This window comes from Trichogramma pretiosum, unplaced genomic scaffold, assembly GCF_000599845.2.
Source record: "Trichogramma pretiosum strain Unisexual culture from Peru unplaced genomic scaffold, Tpre_2.0 scaffold64, whole genome shotgun sequence".
In the NCBI taxonomy this organism is placed as follows: Eukaryota; Metazoa; Arthropoda; class Insecta; order Hymenoptera; family Trichogrammatidae; genus Trichogramma; species Trichogramma pretiosum.
The window spans coordinates 861,517-876,844 of NW_019641692.1; the positions used below are offsets into that span (position 1 = coordinate 861,517).

Sequence of the window (15,328 nt, forward strand, 5' to 3'; positions counted from 1 at the left end):
CAACAAAGCTGTACACCGCGTGCACGTCTCGTACACTACATGTAATTTCGACGTAAAAAAAATAACGAAATTTGATACGTGTTAATTTGTTTCAGAAGCGTAGCAAATTTTTGAACGCCTCAATAATCGATACGACTATTTCGGGGAGAAAAAAAATCGAAACATGGCATAAACAATGCTGTACACGAGTTGTTTGCGTGTCAATGCATAACGTATAGTAGTAGTACATCCGCTCGCTCGCTCGAGCTCACTCGATCGAAGGTAATGCCATGACCGATCCTTCGCGAATTATAAATTTGAGCGTCTGTTTTTCAAAAACAAACAGAAAAAAAATCCCCCTGAGAAAGTGACGATTATTATAAATAGACTGGATAGGTTAATTATACATTAATTCGTCGGCTCTGTGTCAAACTTTGAGTAAATATATATCGGAAGAGGCGATCAGAGTCAGACACAATATTGCGATAGGTGTGCTGACTTGTTCTATACACGCCGCACGTCTGAGCGAGCTTGAAACCTTCCTGCAACGCAACGAACTATACTACTGCAACTTGGCGTATCCGCGCCAAGCAGCTATACAGCGCCTCGGGGCTACCATATACACACTTATTATTATATATTAAGCTCCTCATCGCCGCCACGTTCGTAGCTCCTCCGCATGAGAACTTCATTGTGTCTCGAGCAGAGAAGAGCGTTGAGGAGGAACAACTCGGAGGATTAATACATTACGATATTACGGCGCGCGTCTTTATGGAATATCGGGCGTGTGCATGGCAAGTACCTGCGTATACGCGTACAGCGACTCACATACATATCGCGCGATAATGGTTAATGTATGGGCTTTTCAATATTATACACATAATATATAGCAGCGAGATCGAAAACTCGCACACACGCATCTATCTATTCTTCATTTATTATATACCATACGATGAAGTCGCTCGCTTGTACGCGCGAGAGCTATTATATGCGTCACCTTGAATCTTCGCGCTGCTATGTTTGCTATTAGTATACCATTTTTTTTTCTCTTCTTCTGCACATATTACACACGTACGAACACACGTGAGGCTCTATTCCGTTGTCATTATTCACATTATCTGTCTCTGCGCGCGGCGCTGTTTTTCTGCCTGCTACGAATTATATTACAGGCAATATATCAAAGCTCGAGCCCGTTGATAAATATTATATATATACGAATGAAAATCTCTCGTCCTCTCTGCTCGTTGGATCTGCGCGTTATTATTATATGTTTACGCGCCCGATGAGCAGCGCACAGATATACATATATCAAAAACATCGTTGAAAATCCCTGGACAGGTGGACGACGACGCAGCCGTGAGTCACACCTAGCGTAAGGTGCTATAAGCTCGCCAAATCGGAAGCAACTCGCGACGCAGCAGCAGCCGATTCGGCGCGCTCGCACGATCGTCGCGGAAGCCCATAAATTCAGATATTATGACTTTCGTCGTCTCGCGCGTCTCTCGGATTTTCATAGCGCGCGTGAATTATAGCGCCTATAGCACAGCCAAACACACCGGGAATATAATGTATCGTTTATAAAAGCGCGAAAAACACGCGCGCCTCTCGTAAGAGCTTCTGCCGCGCGCGCGCGACGACGACTGTTTTCTCGTGTCTTACGTAACTTCGATCGTTTGTGTCAAATGCAGCAGCAACAAAACACCATCGCGTAGTACAACACACGCACCGACTAATTTATAATAAAACGTTGCGCCTTCTTTTTTTCTCTTCTTTTTGCACAACGCGCGCAACGCGATCGTGTACGTACGAACGCGCGCGTGTGTTGGAAACTTTGCGCGATGATTTACATAGTACACACACAGTCTAGCGCACTGTGAGAGCTTGCGAAATACTTTCGCACGGTTCCGAGACGCGCAACGCCAATAGAGAGAGAGAATCGCTACTCGCGACCTACTACTGTACCTGCAGAAACAACAACAACGCAGCAACACAATGTTCAATGTCCTTAAAAAGTGCTCTCATGCGTCTCGTGCAATTTATATAAAACTATTATTTGCAAAAAAAGCTCGAGGTTTTTTCGAACGATCCTTAATGCCATACGCAGACTTATTCTGCAATCCGATAATAATAATACACGCGCGTATATAACTCTTGAAGCACCTGTAGCGTGAGTAATATTAATGTCCGATAAAGAAAAGCTCTCTCTCGCGTGTGCTGTGTGTGTGTGTCTGTGTGCGTGTGTTTGTTTGTCGAAACGCGATGAATCAAGAAGTCAATGATCTTCGGAGCGCGACACGAGACCCGTGACATATGCGTATACGATGCGCGCGGACTCGTTGTATATAAATTGCGCACCGCCGCGTAAAATACATGCCTCGACGCAACAACAACTGCGAGAGATTTCAATGCCTCGTCACTCTATACCTACACTGTACGGCGGCTTGACGATGTGTTGTTTGCTCTTCGATGCGCGCGAGCGAGAGCAAACTCGAATTACTTATCTATACTCCTTAATTCTGTAGACGAGTGAAAAACAGCAGCTCATCCACAAAGGCGGCTATATGCTGATCGTAACACGAATAAGGCACCGTTTTATACGTCTTGCAATTCTCGCTTTATCATCGTGCCGAATGACAAATTTCAATTTTTAATTTTTTCAGAAAAAGAGGAGAAAAAAATGGTGCTGCCCATATAGGCCAATGCTAGATTAGATAAAGCGATGTGAATTCAAGGTCAATGCGCCGTAGTTGTCTATTAACCGCGGTTAAAATGTGTCGGTTCGCGATAGACAATTGAAGACAAAGTTGAATTGGTTTTTAAAATCATTTTTACACGAGATGATTCTTATATGCTAATTGAAGTAGTATCATAGAGAGATTACTAGATTAAAAAGTCATGAAAAAAAGCTGATTTTTCTATTAATCAGTTGATAATTAATCGAGTGGATGAGAAAAAAGATTTTAATCTTGATAAATCCTCAAAAGAAAAGCGAGCCGCGCGATTTCGCAAATGAAAAAAGTTTATTACACTAATCAGGAATAATTTAATATAATCTCGTCTACGGCTCATAGATTGCGACAAGTTTTCACAAGTCCCTTTGTTGAATCAACCTGTTTGAAGATTACGAGCATGTACGCCACTGGAAAATCATCATAATTCTATCCGGATCAAATTATAATCTTCATGCGAATCTTTGTGCGTCTGGCGATGCGGAACTCCAATTTCACAGATATACGAAATGCAATATAACTTTTCGAATAAAAAAAAAAAAAAAAGTCAATGGAAAGTGCGAGAATTTGCGAGCTGATTGAATCGAAAATTATTTCATAAGAGTATGATTATTGTCCATTAGTGCGCGATATGTCAGCATCACTTTTTATTCGCGAATATTTTCGATTAAAACGTCGCGATCGCGTAATGCCGGTCATTATTCCGTAGTAGTCAAAATATAGGACAATTGTGAAATTTTGTGCGAATCGGTAAAACTTATTAAGCAAGGTCACCTGCCATGAAAATGCCTGGAACCTTCTTTTTTTCTTTTCAAAGACTCATGAATGTAGATGATGAATTCGAAAACTTTATGATAGTAAGAAAAGTAATAAATCTTGTATTTTGTGGAAATATCACTGACACTTAAATGCTTCGTAGCTATTGAAAAATACACGAACTTTACAGAATGAAGAACGTGATAACATTTTGAGATAATAATAATTTATGAATTTGAATGAAGAAAATAATTTTGAAGGAATTGAAGTGCATTTCAGATAAAGAAAAATAAAAGGTTTTTGTGTGTTTTTCTATTGTCACCATTACATAATTAGTCATTAATAACGAAAAGATGCAAGACATAAATATTCAAAAGTATTATTCTTCTACTTAGATAAAATAAATTATATAAAAACTTAGAATAATTCAAAAACTCACGTTTTTTTATAATCAGAAAATCATGTGCGCCGTATCTTTCCTGTAACATGAGAACATTTATTAACAACAAGACAAAAATATTGAATTAAAATTAATTTATTATGCTTAATGTAATAATAACGAATTTCATATAAATTATTATTGTAATATTCATGTAGTTTTTGTCGTTATTTTTATTTCAAATCATCGCCTAACTGTGTAGCGTGAACTTGACTGATTTTGTCCTTAGTTACAAGATATTGATTTAAACAATCTACAATATTACTCTTTAAGCAACCAACCTACGTACATCATAGTTCAGCAAGATATTGCATAGGCCGTAAGTCGTATGACCTGGGCCTTTACAACGAAACTACATAAAAAATTAATCTCACTTACGCTGAAGCGTAAAAATCAGATACAATTTACACTTGACTTTCGAAATAAACGAAGTGAGTCTATACAAATTCTTTTATAAGATTCCGAGTCGTTTAAGTACGAAAAATGCAAAGCTTAAAATACTCGATCCAAAACTATCACACGTACATTCGATTGCCATTGTAAAAATTTTTTCGCACGTTTAAACTCTCCGTCGTCCTCTTGCATTGTAACATAAATACTTTTGTTGCATTTTTTTCAGCGATATCGCACGGGTGATTCATCCGAGCCTAAGTAGATCTATTTTCTAATGGGCGAGAAGCATGACGCTTTCTAGAAAATTCAGTGATCGAAAACAAAATAAGTATAAATAAACAATCGCTTGGCGTGGCAATGCGTTTCGCTCGAGATATCCTGGAGAGGTTCGAGTAAAAATGCGTATACACACTCGATTCAGATGTCAACGAGTGCCAGTTCTTATCTGGAACTAACTCTTTCTTTCACTATTATAACGTTGAAAAATATTTCACACTAACAAGTGCGATTGGAATCGAAATTCGTGTCAACAATTTTAAACGAGTAAAAAGAATAGTTTTAAATATTTTAAGCATATTTAAATATAGATTAAAAGAAAACGCAGAAATTATTGAGCTTTTCGTAGGTAAAGGTTAAAGCTAATTATAAAAGCTTCTTGCTGCTATCATTTCGAGTCCAATTTTAATTATTTAAAAAGAGTAAATCTTAAAGATTTTGATTAGCTCGTTGGTTGTCATCGAGACCACATTAAAGTATTTTGAAATGGTCCAAAAGTAGTGATGAAATGTAGAATTATTGACCTTTTTTACATATTTAAATTGTTTCTGTGACTGTGTTTTAATTTTTTATGTATGTATAACGACCATGAACGGAAATGATTGTACTTAAGGAATTTTAAGTAACCGCATGCAGGCACGTAACGTAGATGTATATTCTTACTAATTATAAAATATTATACAAATTTTAGATGTGTAATAGCTCGTTTGAGAAATTACTTGCATGAGAAAATTTGTCATTCATACTGCACTGTGAAAAAAAAGTTTCTCGTCATTAATCTATATCTAAAACAGTACACACTTCTATTTCACTCTAAAAATGTTTTGATTCAATCACTTAATAAAGTAATCAACTCCTACATACTGCCTTTCATACGGCAGCTCTGATTTATGGCAGTCAGAGCTGTATATAGTCACACTGCAGATTTTGCAATACTCGGGACGTACTTCTTCAAAGAGAATTATGTTTCTCGACCGACTCATTAAGCGCATGGACACAAACGCATGATTTATTGTTCTTAAGTGATGATTAGTCGACGGATAAACTGCGATTTAGGCTCGATAATCTTCATAGAATTGTGTACGTTTTGTTAAGAAAAAAAACTCAATGGAAAAATCAAAGCAGGATGTAGCAATAAACTAGTTTTTACTTCTTTAGTTTGCAATTTTTAATTAAAAACTTCATCGCGAATCAATTCGAGCATAAAAAGATTTGAAGAACGACTTAAAATAATTACATATTGAAATCGTTTTTTTATTCGCAGTAACGGTGCTTTAAATTAAATTTTCAAATTTTGTTTCGCACCTTAATACAATCGCACGCGTTTGGCAAATCATTGTATTGAATGAAAAAAAGTCACCGACCTTGAATTCGCTAATGCTTACTAAATCTTTTGACTGACACTTTTAGTCGAACTCTTCTCTATCACACGATTTAAGTGGTCAATTTATCATATAAAAATGCAATAAATTTCCAATTTGATCAAATATTTTTTTCTTATATAATAGATGCGTAAGCTTAATATAATCTCCTTTGTATTATCAGATGAATATGGAAGTAATCATTTGCGAATCGAATATAAAATATCTATAATCGAGCTTTTAAGAATTCGCAGCGACAAAATTTGGGAAAAACACAATCAGCGTCGATAATGGATGGACTTTTTTTCTCGAAACTTTCGTTTCATTTTCTATGTTACGGCATCCCTTGTAAGACGGCATCGGTTGCATTTACGAAAATTAATGTAAAACATCGCTTCTAGGAGCGTAGCAAATATTTTTGACGAAAAAAAAACCCTGCACGGTTCTTAATAGCTCACACTCGCGCAACAAGGAAGCTTTGACTGACGGCTCCTTAAAAAGAGAGACGTGTGTATTCGTCGATGTAAATGTACCGCAGGATGAATAAATCGTGCGTTGCGCCGATTACGAAATGTGCACATTATACATGTATACGTATAACAGAATGCAGGCGCGTACATTGACTTTTTGTCGTCGTCAACGTCGCGCACCCGGGTACAGGGAACGAAGCGAATAGAAATTTTCACACCTCGTGATTGATTCGTGTATATATATTTGTGCGTGTGTTATGTATGTACGTCTCTGTTTGAAGCTTATGCCTGTTGGGCAACACATACGCTCTTGGGCTTAAAAAGAGCGAAGCTATATGTATCTTGTTTTGTATTAAAATTATTCATTTTTTATCATTAATATACTTTATAATTTACAGAGATCTGAATGTTATTTTAATCTGATAGTTTTTTTTAGTTACACTTTGTAAGTAAATCCAGAAAGAACAAGCAGATTATGATAAGATTGCAGCAGAAATATCTTTGGGGATAAAATTTAATAAAAAAATTAAAATAATGAAAAAAGTCAAGGTAGAACCTAAAACCACTGTGAAAAAATTTTAATCAAAGAATGCTGCTCATTGTTAGTGAGAATAAAGATACATAATAAAAAACATCAACAACAGCCTAATTATTACATTGTCTCGAACTTATTTCTAGAACTTACTTGCCTTTCCTGTTGTGGATTCGGAGAATCAGGGTATGCGCCACCTAGTGGCAACATATTTCATTTTATGTTTCTTTTGTTGTTGTACCATACGATTCACTACAACATGTATCGGGCATATTTGTAGGACAGTTTTAATGGCTCTATTATGCCCAAAAAACTTTTTTGTCTACCCAAAACTAAACGTAAAATATTGAGCATTTTTATCAGGGTATTTCATTTTTAATTTCAAAATACATCTGCAGTATGTAGCCAATTTGAGTTTTATAAGGCGCACATGCACTGCCGCTAAGATCACGTTATATTCGATACTACATCGATGAGCTGCATATTAACGGTTCCTGCATTTACATCATTTCGCAAAACGACGCGCAAATTCGCACTCGAACGGATGTGACATACATGTATTGTTTTTACATACGATAATTTCGTATACACTCGTTATACTCATAAGTCCTAAATTTGGGGTACCCAGTCAAGTTTATCGCGTGCTGAACTCGTTTTTTTTTTTCTTTGCTCGAAGAAAGGAAATTCGCGTCGCGTGATTCGTGCGTTATATGCGTACTCGCATCGTACGTCCTCAATAAAATTGAAAAAATACGTTCCGCGCGCCCATTTTCATTATACTTCAGCTGAATTCGCGATTCCAGACGGATCGAAAATGCAGATGGACAAATACCGTATACGAAACGACGTCCGTACGTCGAATTCTAATTCGCGAACTTGGCGCGTATTGATAAGTACCGCGTGGAAAGTATCGTATATATACTGCAGCGTTGCACTCGCACAGGACACATTGCGCCAGGTATATAACTCGGACTTTGAGCATTAAGATTAATGATTCGCGTGCGTCCTGCAGCACACGCGTATATATGTACGCGCGTTATGAAACTTTCTTTCTATATAACGCATCGGAGGAAAAGTTGTGCAAATGTGTACGTATATATAAATATTTCTGGCGCACGATTTTCCGACGAGGAGATATACGTAGATATCTGCAGAGCGAATAGAGTCATGATCCGTAAAACGACGTTCTAAATGCGGCAGCACTTCATCGTCCATAACGATAATGTAAACGCGCGATCCAAGAGCGAACGCGCGCTATATGGTCTTGTATATTATATCGAGGCGAGATCGCCCGCGATACCGATCGCGAATGAGATCGCGAAAAAAAAATCGCGGAAAATAAACATGGGGTTCAGCGATGCGATATCGATGTATAATAATGTGCATGATGTACGTACATACGTACGTAATTATGAGTACGTACATACGTACGTACTTATATACATAAAGCTCTCGCTTCAACCTTGACCCGCATCGTCGTTCTCTGCTCTCCTTTTTTTTGCATTATGTGTGCGTATATGTGTCTGTGTATGCCGTACACTCGGGCATAAGTGTCGCGCAATCATCTACTTACTTCGTCGGACGAGCGCGAAGAATCGTGCGCATACAACATACGCATATTATGCGCGTCTGTATCTGTCTGTGTGCATGTGTACCTGCTGTACGCAGTGCAGCGACAGCGACAATTTCACTCGCGAGCGTTTTATAGCATATATTATATGTAAGTCGTTTGCGTGCACCCATATATATATATATCGGCAAGCAAAGCGTGACACGCATACACCGGCTAACGAGCAGTGGTGCAGCTCTCGTGCGGGCGACCACCTGAACTTTGGAAACGTGTAGCATTTTGGTACACATACGTGCGTATTATGCGGAGCCATACGTTGTTGGCAAAAAGTTTATTATTATATGAATAGGAGAAAATAATTAGCTTTGATTTTATACGTTTTCAGGAAACTGCGTAGATCGCGATTACGAGGCGAACGAGACTTCTCGGTAATGAATCAAAATTACATTGCGTCGCAGGATTGTAATTGTGCCCTACGTGGACGATGTGGAATCGACGTAATTGTTTCTACTGTAGAAAAGTATCGAGCAGAAACGCAACGACGAAATTACTCAAAAACCTCAATTTACGTTTAATGAAGAGATTTCTATAATAATACATATAAACGCAGGAATTAAGGGAAGCGTCGAGCCGAGAGACATCGACGACACATTGCAATCGAAGAAACGCACGTACATACTGCGACTTTTCTCGAGTCGTCGGTTTGATGGGTGCGGTGCACGCGCGCGCGCGCGCCTTTGTATAAATAAAACAAGCATTTGCACTAACGAGAATATACACACATACACAATAACAGCCGTACCGACAGCAACGAGAGGAAAAATATTCCCTTCACGTACGCGTTTTGTGTATACACACGCGAGCACAATGCTAACGGCTCGTTCCGATACGACGACCACGACGACGACGAGCCCCCCACGTGCGCGCACTGGACGTCGTGAAAGAAAAAAGAGGAAAAGAAAACGAGAGAGAGGCTCGACCTTCGCAGAAAACGGAGAGAAAGAAGAAACCCTCGCTGTCGGGATATCGCGAGTAGATCGAAATCCGTAAGTACTGCTGGCAGCAACGAAAATCAAAATAAAGACGAGGCACGCGGCTGGCATGGATGTAGCTATATGTGCTTTTTAGCGCATCGGTGCACTTCGCGCCTTCTGTAATGTATAACACACTAGGGACGGCAGCCTTGGCCTGTATATCTTCGCGATATGCGATGCAGTTCACAAAATGAAACTGACGGGATAGCAGAGCAAGAAAAAACATACACATAGTAAAAGAGTTTGGAAGTTTGTTGCGCGATCGGCTCACGTTGTGTCTGTGTGTGTGCATAGGAGCTGAGCAGGAAAAACTTCATCTCGCGCTGTAGCAGCAGCAGCAGCCGCCGCCGCAGCCATCCCCGGCAAGGCCAAGTGCGAGATCGCGGCCTGTTGCACCGCACACGCCAAGGATCGCACGATACGTATCAATTCTCTCCTTCGCGTATACGCCTTTTTCTCGTCAGCTGACAGCATTATATGCATGTTGCGGTGGATCTCGGCGCATCTCAGTTTATGCGTGTACACTGTACACTGTTAAAAAAGTGCGATGCCGACTCGATGAAAAATCAGATATCAAAATTAAAGTAACTAATATTGAACTTTATTTAAGGTACTTTCATTTAAAATATTCGTTGAAAATCCATTGATCAATATCGATTCATTATTTTACACAGACTGCACAAAGAATACATGAAAAAGAATCACATAAATTATTGTTACGGAATAACAAAACCAAAAAGACTTGATATAAATTTTCATATATCGATTGAAATTGTTTAAAAACTTCATGCAAATTTTATAATTATTCATGTCAGCCTGCACCGCTAGATGGCGAGCATCTTCATCTGTAAATCTGCTAGTGGCAAGTCAAGTAGTTTTTATTAAATTGAGTTGATTACTCCTGATTTTATTGAGTTTTGCGCTGTGAAGAATTTCCACGTCTATTTTCTCATCAAAAATTAAAAGATCGGCTAAGTTTTTGTAACGGTTTCCGAAAAACTCGCAAAATGTACAATATCTTCTTGACATTTTGTGAGTAATATTAATGTACTATTCTTAATTAACTAATTGATTAAGGCAATCGATTCTGTTTTTAGTAATGAATGCTACTAAACACGATTCATTTCCAATTACAAGAATGAGTGATAATTTTTTTTGAATTCACAAATTTAATTTGACTGATGAACAATATGAGAATTAATATAAAAATAGAGGAAGTTTTTTCTTTCGATATTTTAAAAATACATAAGATTTGATTCAAATTTTAAGAATTTGGATAAAATTTAATGCGACGATTCGAGAAAAAATAATTAAATTTTATTTAAACCGCATTCATTTTAATAAAAACTATAGCTGCATCTCCCGCACAACATTTCTACACATTTGCCTGTATATCCAATTTATTATTATCATACGAGCGAAGGAGCTCGACAGAAGTCTCGATCGAGATGGTTCCAGATTGGCAGGTGCCTCTTCGCGACTCTTCTTTTTCCTCTCTTTTTGCTCCTTTATTTACGTTGTTTGGGGGTCGCAGACATTTATACGTATACGCACGTGCGCATAGACGATTGCTTTCGAATGAGCTTTCCAGTCATTTTTCAAAAGTCAGAGCTACAAAGCTCGAGGTGAGGGTATGCATAAAAGGCGCCTCGGCAATGGTAATGGGAAGTGACTGCGTTGGCGAGAGAAAAAGAGCGAGAGAGAGAGAGAGCAGCTGTCACGAAAGAAAATTAAATTTGCCCCGTACCGGTATACGCGGCGCATATCTTTCTCTCTCTTGTTGAATTTAAATACGTTCAATTTACATACGTGCAGCGTGTACATAAGTCGAGCCTTTGTACACGTTATGGCGCACGTATACAATATAGTACCTGCGCATGATTAACAAGACTTTTGAGTTAAAAACATGTTATTCGCTCGAGCTCGCGCGCGTCGACGCTTTAAGAAAAGACAGTGGTAGCAGCAGCAGTAGTGGCTTATGCGACTTGCGAATATAAATGCACGGTAATGTAATATTACATTGTTAAAGCACATCATCAAGTACCCGTGTAAGTAAGACGTTCCGAACGTGTAATTACGCGTATGTATCCGCGACGTGATGAAATCAATTTTTTCTTGGCGATCAGAAAATTCGAGCAACCTCGTGTACACGGAATCCAGGTGATATACAAATTGGTCTGCCTATCGATATTTCGTACAATTATCGACGAGTCTTTAATTGCCCTTTTTACATTAAAACGATACTCATAGCATAAAATATACACGCGAGACTCGTTGCTTTTACAAATTTATGACGCATTTATGGCTTTTTCTGCGGTCGGAACCCATATACGCGCGTGTACGCGAGCGTCATTACTTTCGTTCGCGGCGCAGGTGAAAGATAAACGGCCGACCTTGAATGCGCGCGACACCGAAGACCCCCCGTATATAAAAATAAAAGCTTGCGCGTCTCGATCGCCGTGTGAATTTGTATGTGTGTGAGTATATACGCGCGCGGAATCGTTAACGACGCGCTTATAGACTTGCAACGTGCGCAAGTTTCAATGTATATATTTACTCACGTGACCGTGCCAAAATTTACAAAACGGCATTACGCACGAGAGGGGGGGAGTCGGTCCCATCGATTTATTCAACGTAATGGAATATAATTTTACATGGCGCATCTATACAATACCATTTTTACCGTACATCGGAGATCTTTCAACGCGCGAAAAATGATATATAAAAAAACGCGGTGAGTCAAGCGTTTAAAAAGTTTCCGACGTGCGAAATAATTATTCACGTAAGTAAACTCTGAATGATGTATATTTCCGTGTAAATCGAGCTCATTATAAGTTAATTTTAGATGTATACAGAACCATTAATGAAATTTTAAGAATTATTGTATCAATGGATGTAATGCTTTTTTTCGCGGCTTGTACTACTTTTTTACGATACTTTTCTCAAATTTACGAGACACGAAATGGTATTATATCATATCGAGTTTACTTAAACATAGTTAATATTCATTTGAAAAGAATAAAGGCAGACATAATATCTGATGGAATGTCATAATCGGCTCTGGGTATCAATGTCCAAGCGCATGATGTAACGTACAACGGGATTGAAGCGATAAAAAAAAAACTGTTTTTTTTTTTAACGACAGTATATAATGTATGTAACTTACGCATCGATGGAAATTAGTTTTTTATTTCTCAGCAGAACTGCAGGCAATCTGTAACAGAGAAGAGATTTTTGCGGATCAAGAAAAAAATTCAAGAACTCGACGCTCATTGCGTTGAAATTATATTGTCAGATTTATTTCCGGGAACGGGATTTATTTGCCCGCGCGCGCGCAAAAAAAAAACGCCGGCACTTTCGACTTCAATCGTTCTCCGAACGCGCGGCTGTCACCGCTCGGCTTCGAATCGTTGCAATTAATTAAGCATAACGAAACAAAGCGTCGAAAAAAAAGTCCATGAAACCTCGGCATATACAGCAGAGCAGGATTGGACTATTAAATAATAAGTAAATCGAAGACAATACAACGGAGACTTGTACAGTAAAAGAAAATCTCTGCGCAGTCTGGGCTATTATCGTTGGTCTGTCTGCGCGAAGCTCGGCATCGCTCGACAAGTGACTCTGTTGATATACCATGCTACACAATCTTTGCGTTGAAAAAAAACAGACAACGATTATCGTCGCGCAGTAAAATAAAAGCCATTTGCATTACACGCCACGTTTATTAATTCATTAAGCGACGCTATTATATGGTGTATATACACAGCACAAAGAACAAGTGCGCGCGGCGCGCGAGCAAGAGAGAGACAGAGCAAACGATCAGAGCGTGTGCACGTTTCATGCGCGCGGCGTATCCGAAAGGGTCGTTTAAGACATCGTAAAAGGCGCACCGAGAGATATAATTGCGAGGCATTTAAGCCACTCGAGAGACTTTCGCAAAAAAAAAGAGGAGAAAAAAATATGAAAATCAACAAACTGAAAGAAAAGAAACAACTCATGTATCCCTTGCACACGGTAGCTCGCGCGAGAGCTGCTGCATAAGCGTCGAAGAGATCGTGCTCTCACTCGCTCGCGGGTTATTTTGAAACGCCGCGGCAATTGGCAACTGCAGCAGCTCGCAGCCATATATCTATACACACTATGGAAATTCGGCTTTCACGTGGCGGCGTTCCTGCCTTACATTGTGTATGTGTATTGCAGTTACAGGCGCGAATTTTCCAAGACTTGCGTAACGTCCCCCCCCCCCCCCCCCCCCCCCNCCCCCCCCCCCCCCCCGCGCCTTTATATAGGATATATATGTAATAATACAGTCAGTGTGTCCTCGCCTCCGCACGTTTATAACGTTTTATACAGTACACGCGGAGTTAGCGGAGTTGGAGGCGGTGCGGCAGCTGCTCTCGCTTGTGCTTCACGTGTGTATATAGTAGTAGCATTACTTGCTTTATCAGGCGCCGGAGTGCGCGTTAATGAAATAATTTTTCCGAAACTGGAGAAAAAAATTGAGCCATTACATGCAGATGCGACCGCTCGTGAACGACTATATTATTACATCGATGTTTAATTTTAGAATTATATAGCAACACCTCGAGCTTGGCCTATCTATCGCTCATTCATTACGAGCTGCGGTGCAACGCAAAGTTCAGTTATCCGCGTAGCCGTAAAACGTTTGTAATACATAATAACTATACTCCTTGATAAATTTACAGCGCGCGACGTGTTTGCGGTTTTGGGCTCATTATGACTAGAATTCATTTGGTTAAATGATTATGAATTATAAAATACAGTTTCCACCAGCAACGACTAATTTACGTAAGCCGACGAAGAGTCGCATGAGCTCGCCCATTCAAACACGGCTACATCGAGAAAAAAGTTTTTCTCCAGCTCAATGAGATTAATTCTGCAGTCAATAATTGTACTTTCAATAAGTGCAATTTCTCCTTGTAACAGGGAGAATCATCACTGGTCATTCAGCAGTTTTAAACGCGGCCCTTCCCAACTTATATGCTGCAGGAAGAGTAAAACGCACGGAGTATCTCTCACACACGTACGCATGCACATACGCACATTCACATACAAATGCGATGACACATACACTGCCGTCAAAGCGAGTCGGCATGGCATATTTTCCAACCAGGATCTAAACTCGGCAACATCGAACTCGACCTGGGGTGATAGTGGTGACGAAAACACACTTATCAATAAGGAACCTTAACTTTTAATAAGTGGACCATTTAACTAGTAACACGTATTATGTATTCAACGTAGCACGGGCCTGTCTCGGTTACTCCTAAAGATAGGCAGCCCGTACAACGCGAGAACACATAGAGCGCAGCGCCTCATGTCGCCAAGCACTGGCACTCTGCGGCTGAGCGCTCGACGCTCAGACGATCTCCTGCGTGAGACGAGATAGGCCGCGAACGGCAGTAAAAACTACGTTGTATATCTTGGCAGCTAGCTGCGTTACGTTAAGTTTTTTTATTATTAATATACTATTTAATATACACATACGTGTATTTTTATTTCGGCAACTCTTCCCCACTCTATCATTCTTGATCATAACACACGTTGTTGTGTAGTGACAACTCCAGTTCATCTCCAGAAACCAACTAAAAAGCTGCATTGGCTCGAGCATACCTCAGTTGGAGTGAATGAAAAATTACCTTTCACTTTCTGACGTGGCCGCTTGTAGAGAAGCAACCCATTACTGTTCTGTGTAGTGACAACTCCAGTTCACCTCTAGAAGCCAACTAGGAAGCATCATCGGCTAGTGCGCGACTCAGTTGGAGTGA

The 15,328-nt window shown here is 39.5% G+C and overlaps 1 protein-coding gene across 1 annotated transcript in view; it reads right to left on the reverse strand.

The window, feature by feature from the left end:
• LOC106656333 (A disintegrin and metalloproteinase with thrombospondin motifs 6-like) overlaps positions 1-12,725 on the reverse strand; it is a 58,481-nt gene extending 45,756 nt beyond the window's left edge. The window contains exons 1-2 of the mRNA XM_014377263.2: positions 12,706-12,725; positions 3,904-3,943 (exon numbers count right to left, since the gene is read on the reverse strand). The gene's annotated coding sequence lies outside the window, so the exon portion shown is untranslated. The remainder of the gene's footprint in view (positions 1-3,903; positions 3,944-12,705) is intronic.
• Between the last annotated feature and the right edge of the window lie 2,603 nt (positions 12,726-15,328).